The sequence below is a fragment of the Vanacampus margaritifer genome, chromosome 9 (assembly GCF_051991255.1).
Source record: "Vanacampus margaritifer isolate UIUO_Vmar chromosome 9, RoL_Vmar_1.0, whole genome shotgun sequence".
Taxonomy (NCBI): Eukaryota; Metazoa; Chordata; class Actinopteri; order Syngnathiformes; family Syngnathidae; genus Vanacampus; species Vanacampus margaritifer.
In genome coordinates this window covers 3,462,281-3,466,666 of record NC_135440.1, presented here as the reverse complement: position 1 = coordinate 3,466,666, position 4,386 = coordinate 3,462,281, and the positions used below count along the sequence as shown (strand labels likewise).

At 40.6% G+C, this 4,386-nt stretch overlaps 1 long non-coding RNA gene across 1 annotated transcript; it reads right to left on the bottom strand.

Moving 5' to 3' along the window:
- Window positions 1-1,710: 1,710 nt before the first annotated feature.
- LOC144058077 (uncharacterized) lies at window positions 1,711-2,576 on the bottom strand. Its single transcript, XR_013295378.1, has 3 exons — window positions 2,041-2,576; window positions 1,884-1,955; window positions 1,711-1,800 (listed from the first exon to the last, which is right to left on the bottom strand). It is a non-coding gene; the product is annotated as an uncharacterized LOC144058077 (long non-coding RNA).
- Between the last annotated feature and the right edge of the window lie 1,810 nt (window positions 2,577-4,386).

Sequence of the window (4,386 nt, the reverse complement as noted above, 5' to 3'; positions counted from 1 at the left end):
TGCTGACACTGAAAAACACGGAGCACAACGCTCAGGCGGACGTTCAATCGGACGACGAAGAGTGCCCCGAGTCCAATGCATATTCATCGGAGGAGTGTGTACAGTCTGCTACTTGCTATTTATTCCCCGGAAAAAAAGGCCGTCAAGAAAGTGTGACGTCTGCACGCGAAACGGACAAAGCGAAAGTGAAACTAATCTGTTGTGCGAATCCTGCTCCCTCTCCTTGCACGCAGGAGAGCGTTATAAAAAGAAAAAACGTATTTGAAACATCCACATAATTGTAAATAGTACCACAGTTGCACACATTTGTAAATAGTTTGCGAAATTGTTTTGTCAAATTGTTACACTGTTGAATGGAAATAAACGTATTTTGCAAACTAAAAACACTTTTTCATTGTTGGTGAAAGCGTTTTACAGAAGTAAAGCACTATTTAGGTGTTTGTGGCATCATTCATGGACAAAAAGAAGTGTACAATTCACTAGAGTGCATGAAATAACATCGTTTCTCCCTACCCGTTTTTTCACTGTTATATTTACTTACACATTTCCTCATATTTTACGCAAATTATATAAATCACCGAACTACTTTGATTCTGTCCTATAACATGCCAGTATTGACAAATGGCCTATGCAGATATATACACAGGACTGAGCCTATATTGTTTGTATGCATAAATTTGTTCTGGTTTCCTGGAATGTTTGTAGCGCTCGCTCACAGGCAAAAAGAATAAAAACTTTAGACCATCTCTTAACTCTTTCACTGCCAGACGTTTTCCGAAACGGGTTGTCCCCACTGCCAGCCGATTTAAGCATTTTGAGTGATCTTTCAAGGTCCACAGAAAATGTTGTGTTTGGACTATGGAAACACACATACTACCAAATGAAAGATTGGACTCTTTTTTTGTTTGTTGTTTCTAGCTTATTCCGTTCTTCAGTAATCAACAATAGAAAATGGTAGCTTTCACCGAAATTCTCTGTTTTGAAACAAAAAGTGGAGAAAAACGGCTTTTTGTGAAACGATGTTATTTCATGCACTTCAGTGAATTGTACACTTCTTTTTGTCCATGAATGATGCCACAAACACCTAAATAGTGCTTTACTTCTATAAAACAGTACCACCAACAATGAAAAAGTCTTTTTTTATAAAAAAAAAACAGTTTATTTACATAGAAAACTAACAATTTGACAAACTATTTACAAAGGTGTACAACAGTGCATGTGTGATTATTTACAATTGTGTGGATGTTTGAACTACATAAATTTTACTTTTGTGTGGTAAACAGTGTAACACTCGCCTGTGTGCAAGGGGACACTGCAAGATTTGCACCACGGCCTTGTCTCACTGCGAATGCCCCTTCGCATGCAGACCCGACACCTTCTTGCTGGCTTTTTTTCCCGGGAAGTAGCAGGCATGTGTTCCAGCGTGAGTTTGGCCATGTTACCATCAAGTCGGCTTTCAGGATCAAAATACGGTGACCTGGTACTTTGTCTGGCTTCCTCATGCTCTTCCATCCCAACTTCCTCCTGGTCTTGTGGCAACAGCCACCCTCTCACCACCTGCTGGATGAACTCCAAAAAAGGTTGACTCGTCCCATTTTTTTTTTTGCATTGACTGACGTGCAAATAAGTTTGTCTGATCAGCAATGTGCTGCAGAAGTTCGTCTGTGATGAAGAGCTGCAGGAAGTCAACTGGCCGGGTTCAATTCAGCTCTGCTGCGGCACCTCTTGGTCCTGGCTCCACAGTGAAGGGGAAGGAGTTTGGCTGCCAGCCTGCTTCATGCCAGCCAGATTTTTGGGGATCTGCAAATATACATTTCAATATCATATAATATTCATTTTAGATCAGTGTGATGCAATATATATATATAAATATATATATTTACGTTTTTTCTTGGATCCACTGGTTGATGGACCTTTATTCTGCTCACTCTGAGGAGCGTCACTCTGAGCTGCAGCTGAAAGAAATATATACAATTACAATAATATCGAAAGAGCGTTTTCTTTTGTTGTTGCGGTGTATTGAAAACACTTTTTTTATACCTCTCTTTGTCGTCTTTGCAGTGGGACGTCGCTGTGAGCACGATCCACGATCTATGAATGCACATTCACGTTACACGAGGTGCTAGCAGCGTGCTAGAAAAGTATCTCATAGCAAGTTTGTGCTTACCTTCGACGTCTTCTGCGGATGAAATACTGTCCGAATCACTTTCTCCGTGGTCAGACTGTACCCACTCCTCCGAAGAATATCCATCGGACTCAGGATACTCTTCGTCGTCGTCCGATTGAACGTCCTCGTGCGGAAAAGTGCTCGGTCGTGCACCACGTTTTCCGGCGCTAGCACCGCTAGCCTCCGAGGCCTTAACACGCGGTCGAAGCTGCCGCCGCGTCAACGCTGCAACTTCGGCATCAACCTCATTGTCGCCATCATCATCACCTTCGTCGGATTGAACGTCCTCGCGTGCAGAAGTGCTCGGTCGTGCACGACGTTTTCCGGCGCTAGCACCGCTAGCCTCTGAGGCCTGAGGACGTGAACGAAGCTGCCGCCGCGTCAACGCTGCAGCTTCGGCGTCAAACTCCTTATCACCATCATCATCGCGGTCATCATAATGGTGCACTTTAGCACTGGTTGATGCTTCTCCTTTTCCAAAAAATCGATCAAGCGTGGTCTGCTTCTTACCGTCGGTCGCCATTTTTCGTCTCTCCTCAACTCTCGTCTACTCCTCGACGCTCTAGCCCCGCCTGGCCTTTTATACTACTGACGCCCACCCGATCTTGTCAAAAGAGAGTCATCGCTGCCCTCTAGGGGCCAAAAATAGTCCTTAGGCACAACAGACAGACTTGAAACTTTGACCAGACATGCGGGAGGGTTTCCTCTACCCGTTTCAAAAAAAAAAATAAAAAATCATTGGATGACGTCTTTTGACGTCATTGGCAGTGAAGCGTAGGTTTTTACTTGACGTCTTTAAACGTCAGTGGCAGTGAAAGAGTTAAAATTAAAAGCAGATCTTTGCCTCCTGCAAGAAACCCACCTACAAAAATCTGAAGAAAAATTACTTATTAATAAGAATTTTAGCCAAGCATGCCCCTTATAACAGCAGACAAAGAGGAGTCTGTATACTCATACATAAGAATTTACTCTTTACTCTAAATAATACAATAACAGACCCAGAGGGCCGATACATTATTATTCAGGTAACTATATTTAATAAAATATATAAATTTGGCAATTTATATGCCCCTAATAATGATGATCCGGCCTTTTTCCATGAATTTTTCTCTCAGCTGTTTGATTTAGCAGCGAACTCTACTATTATTATTGGAGTCGACTTTAACACAGTCCTAAATCCATTAATAGACCGGGCACAACATGTATAAGGCGATTACAATCTACTAAAGTAATAGGGGAATGAATATATGGATGATTTTGGCCTCGTCGGCAGCTGAAGACTTAAAAACCCAAATAAGAAGGAATTTACTTTCTTTTCCGCTGTGCACAGGTCCTTTTCAAGAATTTATTATTTTCTTACAAATAACTATTGCTGATAAAACTGTTACAAAAATACATCCTATTATTATTAGCGACCATGCACCAGTCTCCCTTTCCCTACAAGTTGATTATACCTTTAAACCACCACCAACATGGCGTTTTAACATCTCACTGCTAAACGATGCAGTTTGATAAAATTATAAGGAAAGAGTGGGCAGACTTTTTGGAAATAAATGACTCTCCAGGCCTATCGCCATCTCTTCTCTGGGAAGCTGGGAAAGCAGTAATTAGAGGTAAAATTATATCATATTCATCTTATAAAAAGAAACAGGATCAAAAATTAGAAAATGACTTAGAAGATAAAATTAAACAACTGACAGATGAGTACATAATAAACCCAAATGACCAAATATGGACTGACTTACAAAATACAAAAATACAGTTAGACGACATGCTAACTAAAAAGACAGAGTTTATAATACAACAATTGAGATACAACAACTTTGAATATAATAACAAATCAGGTAAATTTCTTGCAAACCAACTTCAACGCAATCGGGAAAAATCTCTTATAATGGCTATCAAAAGGACAACTGGTGAATGTACACAGTCACCAGAAGAAATTAATCAAATTTTTTATAACTATTATCGCAACCTATACTCAGAAACTAACAAGCCTAACCCAGAGCATATTGAGGCATTCCTCAGTAGCTTAAATATGCCTCAGTTAACTACTGAATATTAAAGATATGTTAGAGGCGCCACTTACTATAAACGAGTTGTACAGTGCTCTAGATAGTATGCCTAATGGCAAGGCACCTGGCCCAGATGGTTATCCGGCTATATTTTTTAAGCACTACTGGTTAATGCTTGCTCCGGTATTCTTAAGAGTAGTAACA